This window comes from Aquarana catesbeiana, linkage group LG05, assembly GCF_042186555.1.
Source record: "Aquarana catesbeiana isolate 2022-GZ linkage group LG05, ASM4218655v1, whole genome shotgun sequence".
In the NCBI taxonomy this organism is placed as follows: domain Eukaryota; kingdom Metazoa; phylum Chordata; class Amphibia; order Anura; family Ranidae; genus Aquarana; species Aquarana catesbeiana.
Window position 1 is genome coordinate 206,413,277 of NC_133328.1, and position 14,529 is coordinate 206,427,805.

Sequence of the window (14,529 nt, forward strand, 5' to 3'; positions counted from 1 at the left end):
CCAGTCTCTAACCATCTAATTCAGGAGATGGTCAGAGACTGCAGACATGCTACAGGAGATGGTCAGAGACTGCAGACATAGTACAGGAGATGATCAGAGACTGCAGACATGCTACAGGAGATGGTCAGAGACTGCAGACATGCTACAGGAGATGGTCAGAGACTGCAGACATAGTACAGGAGATGATCAGAGACTGCAGACATGCTACAGGAGATGGTCAGAGACTGCAGACATGCTACAGGAGATGGTCAGAGACTGCAGACATGCTACAGGAGATGGTCAGAGACTGCAGACATGCTACAGGAGATGGTCAGAGACTGCAGACATGCTACAGGAGATGGTCAGAGACTGCAGATATGCTACAGGAGATGGTCAGAGACTGCAGACATGCTACAGGAGATGGTCAGAGACTGCAGACATGCTACAGGAGATGGTCAGAGACTGCAGACATGCTACAGGAGATGGTCAGAGACTGCAGACATGCTACAGATGGTCAGAGACTGCAGACATGCTACAGATGGTCAGAGACTGCAGACATGCTACAGGAGATGGTCAGAGACTGCAGACATGCTACAGGAGATGGTCAGAGACTGCAGACATGCTACAGATGGTCAGAGACTGCAGACATGATACAGGAGATGGTCAGAGACTGCAGACATGCTACAGGAGATGGTCAGAGACTGCAGACATGCTACAGGAGATGGTCAGAGACTGCAGACATGCTACAGGAGATGGTCAGAGACTGCAAACATCCTACAGGAGATGGTCAGAGACTGCAGACATGCTACAGGAGATGGTCAGAGACTGCAGACATACTACAGGAGATGGTCAGAGACTGCAGACATGCTACAGGAGATGGTCAGAGACTGCAGACATGCTACAGGAGATGGTCAGAGACTGCAAACATCCTACAGGAGATGATCAGAGACTGCAGACATGCTACAGGAGATGGTCAGAGACTGCAGACATGCTACAGGAGATGGTCAGAGACTGCAGACATACTACAGGAGATGGTCAGAGACTGCAGACATGCTACAGGAGATGGTCAGAGACTGCAAACATCCTACAGAAGATGGTCAGAGACTGCAGACATGCTACAGGAGATGGTCAGAGACTGCAGACATACTACAGGAGATGGTCAGAGACTGCAGACATGCTACAGGAGATGGTCAGAGACTGCAGACATGCTAAAGATGGTCAGAAACTGCAGACATGCTACAGGTGATGGTCAGAGACTGCAAACATACTACAGGAGATGGTCAGAGACTGCAGACATGCTACAGGAGATGGTCAGAGACTACAGACATACTACAGAAGATGGTCAGAGACTGCAGACATACTACAGGAGATGGTCAGAGACTGCAGACATGCTACAGGAGATGGTCAGAGACTGCAGACATGCTACAGATGGTCAGAGACTGCAGACATACTACAGGAGATGGTCAGAGACTGCAGACATGATACAAGAGATCAATGCAGCCTCACCAGTTCCCATCAGATGCAGCCTGCCAGTGCTCGTCATATGCAGCTTGCCAGTGTCTGGATCGATCAATCAACAGGTTCCAGAGTGCTACACAGTGGCATACACTGAGACCGTGCAGTACCCCCCGGGGGGGTAAAAGTATCTGGTGAGTGTAATCACATTACGAGCATGGATAAAGCCTCATGTACACTGCTGCTGGTAAACGGACGTTTAGGAGCAGTTGGGCATTTTTTTCAACTGCTCCTGAACCCTCCTCTATGTTATCTTATCAGTACATGTACACAGGTTCGTTTATAGTCGTTTCTAGGCAGTTGTGTTTAAAGGCTTTTTTTGGAACCCAAAAAAATACGTTCAGAAGCTGTGTTTAGAGGCATTTCAAACGCCAAACCTGGCTAAACGCGGCAACTCGCGTTTAGCCACGTTTCATTTACAGGCGGTTTTCATTTTTGACTATTTTGAAAAAAAAAAAAAATTTCAAACGCTTTTAGACGCAAACGCGGCTAAACGCGGCATGTAAACGCGGTTAAACAGCTGTTTTTAGATGCTGGTTTCTAGCTATCAAGTTAAATCTTTCAGGAGAGCTTGAACAACGTCCCGTGTACATGAAGCCTAAGTTCACTGGCACAACTGTCACCAAAAAGGATTACAAAGAGCAAAGCACTGGACACCGTTTAAGAGTACAAGTCACTTCGTTTATTGTATCAATGGACTAATATCTACTGCGGTTTTTGCACATTTTTTTTTTTTTTTCAGTGGGATTGTTTGCATATTTATTTGCACCGTTTTGTTTTGCAATTTGTTTACCACTGTATGTATATCTAAGCTGGACGCTGCAAACAGAGGGTCAAACACATTTGTTTGTCCGCTTATATGAAGTATAACAAACTAGTGTATAGTATTAGGGAGTTACCATCCTCATAAACGTCATAGGCACCAGGATTAGTTTATTACGGCACCCTGGTTTTTGCAGAGGGTGCAACACACAAGCATTTATCACTTCAAACTGATATTTTCTTTTTCCCCTCTTCCCACCTTTTTTCTTTTTTCTATTTTAATAGCACTAAAAAGCTGCACTTTGAAGGAAGTGATACAATCATATTTTTAGCACATCCCCCATTGCAACTCTGCATGGTGCAGAGGGTACAACACATAGGCACTTATCACCTTTACAAAAATAATTTTTATTCATCTACTTATAATATTACATTCGGCATTAAATGCAAAATTACGATCCATTATAGGATTTCGTTATCAATACGGTTTGAAGTTTCTTCATTCCATGACTATAATTTTAGCAGTTTGAGCACCTGCAGTAGGTCTCTCTAAAGAGGAATAGAGCCACACCTACATCCCTTTTTAATCAAAATACCTTTACTCCACCTAGGTGGAAGTATTTTGTAGGGGCAGCAATTCTCTCTCTTCTTCTCATACATCCTTTATTGATATCCTGGTTTATATATTCCGTGGCGCAGTATCACAAAAAAATTCTTTGGATGCAGCCTCACCCGTGCCCAGATCAGAGCGACGATCTCCGTGTGTCCTGGAGCTGTGAATTGAATTGCCCGGGCGGCTGCAGTAACAATGTCCCACCTCCTGTAATCACGCTGATTCAATGTCCTGCCATTGGTTCAGTGTGCCGTCTGTCACAGGCGGCGGGACATTGTTACTGCAGCCGCCTGGGCAATTCAGCTCCGTGACACACAGAGATCGTCGCTCTGTGGGGAGGGAGGACCGGGGCGAGCCAGGAAGATGCCCCCCACAATGGGCGGCACGGCCCGCCCAGGCCCCCCCCATTTTCGGCCCCATTATCGGTAAGATTTTCCTTTCGGCAATGCGCCGAAAACACCATTTTCGGCCGAAATTTAGGTGCATCCCTAATTATTTGTTGTTTGTGCCCATAGTAGGGCCCAGAAACAATAGTGCGCCTTTTACTTTTTTTTATTGCACCTAAAATACATTGACCCTGACCTGTGACCCTAACCTTGATCCCAACACTAACCCTAACTTAGATCAAACCCTGGTCTAGCGATTTTTTTTCTTTTTCTTTTTTTTTTTTTTACACACATTTTTTTGTTTACACTCTTCTCCTCTACAAAGGAGAAAAGGATACAATGTATCTTGTCCTGCATTCAAGAGGAGGAAAAAAACACAGAGGTTATCACAGCAATCAGGGGATCGGGAATGGGGCCTTCAAATTTCCAATCATTAGTAGGAGACCTGCAGCTGTCAATGAGAATGCAGACACTGTGCTGGGATTTTGTTGTGCAGTATGTTCCCAGCACAAACACTGGTACGCATATATGCGCCCCCCAGATAAAGTCCCACATCTATGAAGCTGCATATACTGTATGTGTACACTTGGCGGGAAGGGGTTAAAAAAAATAGCCTGTAGTCGAGTTTTAATTTGAGTAAAACAAAACAACATTTTTTTTATTTATTTTTTTGTGACCAAGAGGCCTCTTACCACAGTAGGCACTTTTCAAAGGTGTTTCTATGTACTTTTCATCGAGGTGTTTCCATGTACTGTAGGTCTGCTGGGAGTCGCTGTCAATGAAAACAGCAAGACTGGGCAGGGGTGTGGCAGCTAACTGACCACAGGAGATACAGGAAGCAGGGATACACAAACTGACCACATCTACATGGATTTTCTTTCGTGCCTGGTATGGTCAAAATTTGTAAAAAAAAAAATAAGAGACACCAACAGGATCTCCGGGGTTTTGGGAGAATTTGAAGCATTCAAAAACAAAGAGGCTGGATTTACACATTATATCACAAATACATATATGAGAGAATTTTTTTTGGGGGGGTAACATACACTTTAACGTTTGTGTTTAGGCTAGCTTGCTGTGGAGAACATAGTCTGCACCTTTTTATTTGTAATGTTTAGGTCATAGAGGTTCAGCATTCCATACAGTTTCATAGTTTTCCTTTCTGCTCCTTTTCTGTTCTCTGAATACTGATATTGTTTGTGGTGTTCAACGGCTAAAAATTCCACAGTTCACAGTCATTTCCAGCTTCAAATCTTGTGACTCACAAGTTGAGCTTTTTGCATCCACATGTGCTATGTCACAGGCAGAGTGGAAAATAGCAGTTCTTTTAAAACTCCGGGATAAAGTACAACCTGGTTTTGGTTTTCACTGGCAAAGTTGCTTAAAAAGGAGACGTCTACATTTTGTTATTATAACTCCATAAGCCAGCATCCGTGCTAGTGTACCACTTGAACAAAAAGCAAAATCATGTGTGTCGAGCTTGCAGTGGCATTTTTGTTAATAGCACCCCAAACACAGCAAACAAAAAAATGCATTTTGTATGCACAAGAATATACAATAAAAGAGGAAAAACACACGTTTAAAAAACACACAAAACCCAAAAAAGGTGCAGAAGCTTCTTTATCGCATTTCTTGCATGTAGGGCAGCCTATTCAAATTAATGTTGCCCCTTCAGAGTGCTCCCATAGATTAGTTGCCACCATCGCAGTGGCCCCATCGATTAGTTGCCCCATCAGAGTACATACAGTATATAGGTTTTTTGCCCCATCACAGTGCCCCTATAGAATAGTTGCCCTATCAGAGTGCCCCCATAGATCAGTTGCCCCATCACAATACCCCCATAGATTAGTTGCCCCATCAAAGTACCCACATAAATTAGTTGCCCCATCACAGTCCCCCCATAGATTAGTTGCCTCCATCACACTACCCCCCCATAGATTAGTTGCCACCGTAAATTAGTTGCCCCATCACATTGGCCCCATTGATTAGTTGCCCCATCACAGTACCCCCATTGATTAGTTGCCCCATCACAGTGTCCCATATAACAGTTGTACCATCACAGAACCCCATAGATCAAATATCCCTCCACAGTGTCTCCATAGATTAGTTGCCTCCATCATAGTGCCCCCATATATTAGTATCCGGGGTAAAGCTGTCCACAAAGACCATCCTCCACACCACCGGCTCTCACCGCTGTCAGTTTGCAATCGTGACTGGGAAGACTACCCTGCAGTAGAGCGATTGAACTGCTCGTGGAGTGCAGTGTGGAAGGGATGATGTTGATGACTGTGCAGAGGATGGTCTATGTGGACAGCTTTACCCAGGATGCCTGCATACTTAGATATGCCTGTTTTAATCATCAACCATGTGAGTTTCTAAATGTTGTACCTTCATTAAATGTAACCATATTGCTACATTTAGGGGCGTCTCTCTTCTCTTTTATACTCAGTTGTGACATGACGCTACTTGTATATCAAGACATCGCTTGTATATCATGTCAGAATGTATTTAAACATTTTGCAAAATGCTCTCAAACCAAGTTACTCTCAATCCAAGGTTTTACTGTATTTTGTTAAAATGATCCCTGTTTTTGCTAGTCCAATTTACAAGTGAACAAGAAAACGGTCTGATTGCTATAAACAATACCATGTAACATGGTAAATCTCTTTCATTGTGTTCATATCAAACCAGTCAGCAGGACTTCCAGTACATATTTCTTGCTGATATTTGTGCCTTGGGTGTTAGATCTATCAGCTCTGAGCATACATTACCTTTATTTCACATTCTGTTTGCTTTTCATTCAGGGCTGGTTCAGCAGAACAAAGCCCAGGCATTACCATGGGTGGACAAACCTGATATTCATAATATATTGCTGCAATTGGAGGTTACCAGTCAACACAGTGATAACCTTGTTCCCTTTTGTATTCAAATACATTACAGCTAGGGGTGTTACTGGACTTCCCGAATATCCCTAATTCAGAATGTGGAAGTAATGGAAGGAGGAAGCAAGTAAGTGTATGGACTTCTCGGTAATGTTTTATATTCATGTTTTAAAGCACTATTCAACCCCTGTCTGTTGTTTGAGCCATGGCAACAGTGTAATTTAAACCATTTTAACCTTGAGCTTCTATCACTGCACAGTACAAACTGTTGATGTGTTGCCTTTTTTTTTAAAAAAAAGCTGCTTGTAAGTGGTTGGAATTGCCCTAAAATAGCTGTATGTTTGACCATTATAACATTCTTGCAGACCTGGAAAGATGTAGTGCCTAGGCAGTATTTTTTAGTAACCATGGCAAAATAAATAAGATTTGCCAGGCCTTATGTTCAAAGTGTGTGAATTATGAACTGTGTTGTGCCTAGCATCCACTTGGGAGTATATTTATAAACATTTTCATAGGATATTGAATGTTCTCAGGCTATATTCTCTGAGATCGAATGTTATTCATTGATAAAAAAAAAAGTGTGCATGGATAAAATACTGCATAATAGACATTAGATGGTGCTGAGGACCATACTTATTTCTTATGATATCTAGCACTATCTAGTGCCCTTAATTCTTTCCTTTTCCACATTTTTAAATGCACATAATATCTGCAGAAAATTTAGCCTGAGAACATTTGTTTTTGCCCCATTCATCCATTAGCTGAAAGTGGAAGAAAACCTTAACTATATATATTCTTAAAAATGTTTCTTCCTCGCTCCTTCTACTTACCATGTCTAACCTAAATAAAAAAGGATCGGTATACTTGCCTATTTTTCATCTTCTCCAGACCGGTTACGTGATCCTGCAGCTCTTTCTAAGTGAGCACTCGACAACAGATTCTGAGTTCTGGGAGCGGTGATGTCACCCATTGTCCCCCATGACCCAGCTGTTGTTGGTGCTCCCTCCTGTCCACTGCAGCAGCCGGACACTGACACAGGGGAGCCGGAGCTGTGAGATCATGTGACCAGACCAAAGTGGATTACAAAAAGGTAAGTATACAGCTCTTTTTTTTTTCTTTAATTTTAGGTAGGAGAAAAGGAAGAGGGGAAGATTTTTAAGAACAGATATAGTTACCATAGTCATCTCTACAGGGTGTGCCAGGTGAGCCTGGGCACACCCTAATAAGCCCATGCTTTGCCAATTCCACCTGCTTCCTGGCGCCCCCAGTCCCCCCCCCCCCCCCTGCAGTGCAGCCAGCTTCCGTCCTCTCCTGCCGGTTGCTGTGGGGCATGTTTTTAGGATGGAGAGCAGAGGAAGGGGCCTGTAAATATTTATTTTACCAGCTTCTTCCTTTTATGAATGAACACAGTGAGTGATCTGTAACGATCGCTCCTCTGTTCATTCTGAACTGAAGCATAGTAAACTATGTTTACCATGCTTCGGTTTGTGAATGAACATAAAGTCACGCAGTACAGAGCACTTCCCATTTGTTCGCTGTCCAGTGCAGCTGAGGCTGCAGAGAAAGGGACTGAGGAATCTCCGTCCTCAGTCCCTTTCTCTGCCTCAAAACTTAGATATCAGGGATCTGTTTAGACCCTTGATATTTCACCAAAGCCCTCCAACGTGGCTCCTAAAACAAAATTGTAAAAAAAATAATATTGTAAATAATAATTAAAAAAATAAAATTATAAAAAAGATATAAAAATAAAAAACTACTGCCACCAATCTCTGCTCTACTAACACCGTCCACTGCTCTGCTGATATACACACATGTGTGTTTGTGCTCTGGGGTGAACACCCTTATGCAATAGGTTGGGCACACCAATGATAGTTAGGCTCCATTTGTAGCCCCACCCCCCTTCTAGGAATCTTTGTCAGGTTGCGTAATGTCACAGGTCCTCTTCCCTCTCTTGACCTGCTGCTGCTCTCTTGTGACTTGTAAAAAAAAACACCACAGAAATAAACCACTATCCATATACTGTAGTAATAACAATCTACAAACCATAGCAAATGCTTATTCAACCTCTAGTAAAAAAAAAAAAACACTTAACTACAGTGTATTTGTTGGGTATAAAATGAACTTTGAACAAAAAAGCTGTTTTATGGCCTAATTATTTACCATGTAATTCTTACCAAATACCTGCTCCCTAGCAATACATTCGTGAGTGTGCATACATACTAGACAATACAAATGAGTTTCTTGGCAACCTATGTTTGTTTTGTTTTTTTGTTTTTGAGAAGTGCCAGTGTAATGTGTAGTGCATTGTTTAGTGGCACTGTCTTAATCTTGTACCGTTAAAATAATGCTAAACAGATCTATATTATGAAGTGACATTTCATAACTAAATAGTAAAAAAGCAGTAACACACCAACTATGTTCAGCCCATATATAAGAATTTGCCTGTTCTAAATACTGTATGTGCAATATTTCGATTTAGTAATCCCATTAAACTATTTTTAATGTGCCGCAATGCCCAAAGCTGATAGGAGGAGTACATTGGCTGCGCAGTGCTGACATTATTGGGGGTCCATCCTACTAGCTCTGGAACATTAGTAGTGACGTGAACTGTGTCAGTTCTGCACAGTTCTGTGCCCAAAAAGCAAGACAATGAATCATAGATGTGCTCAATGCCCATTTATAAGGAGGCAAAAGGGGCAACTGCTCCTGATCCCCCTCTATACAAAAATAATATAAAACAATATTAAAAAAATATATCAAATAATAAAAAAATAATAATAAAATAATATAAGACATATACTAATTAAATCAAAACCCTTTCTTGTATTAAATATATCTTGGGAAGTAATATTTTGCCTGACATCCTCTGTAAAAGGTTTTACTCTGGACTGGTATAGTATATAGTTTTTAAAAACAAATTTTGGCAGTTCAAGCAAACCACACTTAGAGCGATTACGGTCTGAAGAAAGGTGGCCCATCACTGCGTGCGTGTATGCACTTGTGACCTCAGAATGACGTTGTGTCACGCATTTTGAAAATGTGTGACTGTCATTGAGAATGTAAACCAACTCTGTGAATAAGGGCCCCCCCGAACCTGAAGTGACCCAGGCCCCCAAGTTTTAAATCTGGCCCTGTACACATTAAAGTAGTTGTAAAGGCTGCTGCACATGGAAGGTTTTTTACCGCTCTTTTTTTGGCTCTCCTGGGTCTCTCCCTCCTCATTGGCTGAGACAGCAGCGGTAACCATTGTCTCCCGCTACTGTCAATCACAGTCAGTGAGCCAATGAGGAGAGAGTAGGGCGAGTATCGCTCTGTGCGTGAATAGACACACAGAGCAGCAGCTCAGAAGCAAGCCTGTTCGGGTGCCCCCATAGCAAGCTGCTTGCTATGGGGGCACTAGGCAGGAGGGTGGGGCCAGGAGCACTGACGGGGATCCAAAAAGAGGAAGATCAGGGCTGCTCTGTGCAAACCACTGCAGAAAGCAGGTAAGTATAGAATGATTGTTATTTACATTTATTATTTATTCTTAAACAAGCCTTTAATATCGCTTTAAGGCCCACCAGCCTTGCCGCTGCCTATATGGATAAAGGGGTTAATCAGTTTGTAAACTTTCGCTGTATGAATTACCATTATCCCCTGCACACCAACTGGGAATTCAGATCAGACCGACAGTGAGAGTGTTGGCACTGCAAGTTTATTGAAACCTGCAATTTTATTAAAACCACTCATTGTCATTATCTCCCTATTTAAAACATTATTCTCTATTGGTAATCCAGAGGCATCTGCCTGTCGATCACAGGAAGCCAACAGGTAGATCACAAGCAGGGCTGTGCCGATGCTTCCCCCCAGCCTCCGCCTCTCTTCTTTTAATAGCAAAGCAGAGTGAGAGGCAAAACAGTGCTGGATGGATGGCGGGGGTGCGGGAGCTGCTTTAGTTAACTTAGCAACTCACCTGCTGGTTAACTTGCAAGGTGGTCCTAGCAACCAATCATCAGCTTGTTAACATAAATATTAACTCTGGCAGCTCCCGCTCATGCCCTTCATCCAGCACTGTGCTGCCTCTCACTCTGCTCTAATGTACAGCTGGTGTGAGGTGGGAGAGAGCTACCTACACACTGCTGTGTGCAGTGCAGGGGGCAAATGTCTCTACTTCTGGCAGATAGAGAACACCTCTGGGGGGGGGGGGCAGGGGACACTACTATGGGGGCATGGCAGAGGACACTGCTATGGGAGGGCAGAGGTCACTACAGTGGAAGAAGGGGGGCATAGGACACTGCTTTGGGATTGGGGGGCACAGGATGCTACCATGGGGAGTCAGAGGACACTGATATAGTAGGGGGCACAGGACACTTCTATGCGGTGGCAAAGGACACTGCTGGGGGGGGGCAGAGGATACTGCTATGGGGGGGCAGAGGACACTACCATGTTTGGGGGGGCAGAGGACACTGCTATGGGGGGGAGGGGCAGAGGACACTGCTATGGGGGGGGGGCAGAGGACACTACCATGTTGGGGGGGGCAGAGGACACTGCTAAGGGGGGGAGGGGCAGAGGATACTGCTATGGGGGGCAGAGGACACTACCATGTTACCATGTTTGGGGGGGGCAGAGGACACTGCTATGGGGGGGGGTAGAAGACACTACTATGTTTGGGGGGGCAGAGGACACTTCAGTGGAGGGAGGGGAGGCAAATTACACTGCCATGGGGGGGTAGAGGACACTACTGTAGGGGGAGGGGGGATGGTATAGGACACTGCTATGAGGGGCAGAGGACACTACCATGTTTGGGGGGGGGGCAGAGGACACTTCAGTGGAGGGAGGGGAGGCAGAGGACACTGCTTTGTGGGGGGCACAGAACACTACTATGGGGAGGCAGAGGACACTGCTGTGTGGGGGACAGAGGACACTACTGTGTGTGAGAGGGGGAAAGAACACTACTGTAAGGGGGGGACATTAATGTGTGGGGGGCAGAGGGGCAAAGGACACTACAGTGGGGGGGGGCAGAGTACATTACTGGGAGGGTGATTGAAGGGGGCAGAGGACACCACTGTGGGGGGGGGGGGGGGGGGGGGCTGAGAATACTATCATGTGTTCTTCATGACATCTTTTTATTAGGGGCTTGATTTTATTTTTTAAAATGGGTGACACTGCTCCCCCCTTCTCCCCTGGCATCTTTGATTCCCTTCATGTTGTCCAGGTAGAACTCAACCTCTGAAAGGTTGTCAACCACTGATGTAGATTTATCAACCAAATGATCAGTCTGACAGCAATGCGCAACTTGAGGTTTACTAAATAAAAGCAGGATAAATTGGCAATGCCAAGAAAATGGTAATGGGGGTGTGCAATAAGTAAAGAAAAAATAACAGGCAATGCAACAATTACAAAAACAAGAGTTACCTAGGAACATTTTCCCCATAATGGCACTAGCTGGCAGCACAGTACAGTTTTCAAAACACTAAAAGAAACTCTATAGGAACAATAAAATACAAATGACTACTTGCATTCTCCTTGGAGCAACAACTCTTGTGAACGTAAAGCACAGAACACCGTTTGCTTTTCTTTTTAACTTTATTGAAATGGCACTGTTACATTTCATTCAAATGCAGAGAGAAATGGAGCTATGGGGGAGCTGTGGTGTGGCATGGAAAACTGCAGACATGTTGAAGATTTCTGCACTGCACTGCAGCTCTCCCAAAACGTCGCATTCAGGTGTGAACAGGGCACATAAAAAACAACACAAGTGTGAACAAGTCCTGATAGACCAGGAGGTTGGCTGGAGGGTTCCCCGATTCTGTTCCAAAGACAAGTGGCAGGAAGAGTCTCTGGTGTAGACTCTCAAGTGAATGGCTGTAGTTATATGACCACCTCACTGGAAGCTCGGCACTCTGGAGATAGTTTATGCAGTGCTGTCTGTAGTGACCAGGTGCTCTCTCTGAGGCTGCATGCTATGGTACCCCAAACCAGCTGCTCACATGCCAGATTAAAAGATGGAGGACCTGACACCTGGTAGCAGATCTCATGACCTATCAGCTCTGTTTCACCAGGCACGGTCTCTCAAGACACTGATGAAAATTAGGGAAGCTTATATTCCCTGGGCCTGTCTAGGAGCCCAAGAGCTGATGGGAACCCAGGGGATTGTGGGGGCCCATTGGATTGTGGGAAAAGGAACAAAATGAGTAAAGAGGGATGCTATTATAGTGTAACACCCCTGTGACACTGTACAAGCGGGTGAATGTTCAATGTAGCAATTCTTTTGCTGCAAAGTTATGACCAACGACAGAGGAGCTAGTCTGTCAGGGACCTTTTACTCTATAACTGTAGTTGAGTTTGCATGTACATTTGCATTCTAGATAATTTGGTGGAATAACCACCGCACTACTTTCTAAGTGAAAATTAAACCCTGCAACCAAATAAAACAAACACAAATGTCAGGTTGCTAGTAAACACTGATATGTGTTCCCACACCCACCTAAATTATTAACAATAAAGTGCTACACTACCTGATTACCCTTTAATAATGTATATAAACTCATTGGCCACTTTATTTGGTACACCTTTCCAGTACAGAGTTGGACCCCCTTTTTCCTTCAGAACTGCCTTAATTCTTCGTGGCAAAGATTTAACAAGGTGTTGGAAACATTCCTCAGAGATTTTGGTCCATATTGACATGATAGCATCACGCAGTTGCTGCAGATTTGTCGGCTGCACATTCATGATGCGAATGTCCCGTTCCACCACATCCCAAAGGTGCTCTATTGGATTGAGATCTGGTGACTGTGGAGGCCATTGGAGTACAGTGAACTCATTGTCATGTTAAAGAAACCAGTGGTGAGATGATTTGAGCTTTGTGACATGGTGCATTATCCTAGTGGAAGTAGCCATCAGAAGATGGGTACACTGTAGTCATAAAGGGATGGACGCAGTCAGCAACAATACTCAGGTAGGCCATGGTATTTAAATGATGCTCAGTTGGTACTGAGGTGCCCAAAGTGTTCCAAGAAAATTTTCCCCACACCATTACACCACCAGCCAGAACCTTTTGATACAAGGCAGGATGGATCCATGCTTTCATGTTGTTTACTCCAAATTCTGACCCTGCCATCTGAATGTCGCAGCTGAAATTGAGACTCATCAGACCAGGCAACGTTTTTCCAAACTTCTATTGTCCAATTTTGGTGAGCCTGTGCAAATTGTAGCCTCAGTATCTTTTTTGGACCATTCTCTGCAAACCCTAGAAATGGTTGTGCGTGAAAATCCCAGTAGATCAGCAGTTTTTGAAATACTCAGACCAGCCCATCTGGCACTAACAACCATGCAACGTTTAGTGACTTAAATCCCCTTTCTTCCCCATTCTGATGTTTGGTTTGAACTTCAGCAAGTCATCATCACCACGTCTAGATGCCCAAATGCAATAAATTGCTGCCATGTGATTGTCTGATTAGCAATTTGTGTTTCCAAGCAATTTAACAGGTGTACCTAATAAAGTGGCCAGTGAGTGTATTCCTCACTCATAAATAATGGCGAAACCTTCCTCAGTCAATGACTATTACATTACAATAATCACAAATTGTTCACAAACTCCTGCCAATTATGGTATAACAGCACACATAGAAAAAATCTTTATTATGAAATTCCTTCTGTGTGTCCGTGTGATACTTATGTATTGTAACACCTGATGAGCACCACCACTAGTCATACTATGCACTAACCTCTCATGTTTGGCCTATACAGTATGTATAATATGTCCGAGTGCACTTTTTCCCAACAGGGGATCTTATCCTTTGTGAATTACTCTCTCTAAATTCACCATCCAGCCTTCTCCTTATCATCCTTAGTATTACAGGAATAACACTCACATTGAAAAGTGCATTTAATTCCGTGCAGAAAGATATACAGTGTAGAGAGGCGAGCCCGTGCCACCGTTTATTTTGGCAGTTTGGGCCAGGTCTTGCAAAAAACTGGCACACTAATGAGCCAGGTGTGTGCTGGGGTTGTATTGGAGCTGGGATTAGAAGTCAGTGGCTCCACCCTCCTGAGGGGGTCAGTCTGTGAAAGGGAAATGCGAGGAGCACATTGCTCCATACTGTCCATGCTGGGACAGTGAAAGGCCAAGCCTGTAAGGATGTAGCAGCAGGGAGCTGCAGGAGAAACAGTCAGAGCCGAGGAAGGTTCAGTGTTTAGTGCACGAGCACTGGAACTGTGTGTTTGACGGTCTGGAGGACCAAGGCTGAAGGCCTAAGCAGAGATACTGCAAAGAGGAGCCATGAGGCTGAGTGCTATTTGGTTATCACATTGATGGTGAGAACCCCTGCAAAGGGAAACTTCTTATGTGGACTTTTACTTTGTTTTCAATAAAAGTGAGCAGAAAAGGCCTTAAAACTGACTTTTGGTGTGGAGT

General features: G+C 44.0%; 1 protein-coding gene across 1 annotated transcript in view; it reads left to right on the top strand.

Annotated features, from left to right (window-relative positions):
- The first annotated feature begins 6,102 nt into the window (after nt 1-6,102).
- The window catches only part of MATCAP2 (microtubule associated tyrosine carboxypeptidase 2), a 91,866-nt gene continuing 83,439 nt past the window's right edge, over nt 6,103-14,529 (top strand). Inside the window, exon 1 of the mRNA XM_073630516.1 lies at nt 6,103-6,261. The gene's annotated coding sequence lies outside the window, so the exon portion shown is untranslated. The remainder of the gene's footprint in view (nt 6,262-14,529) is intronic.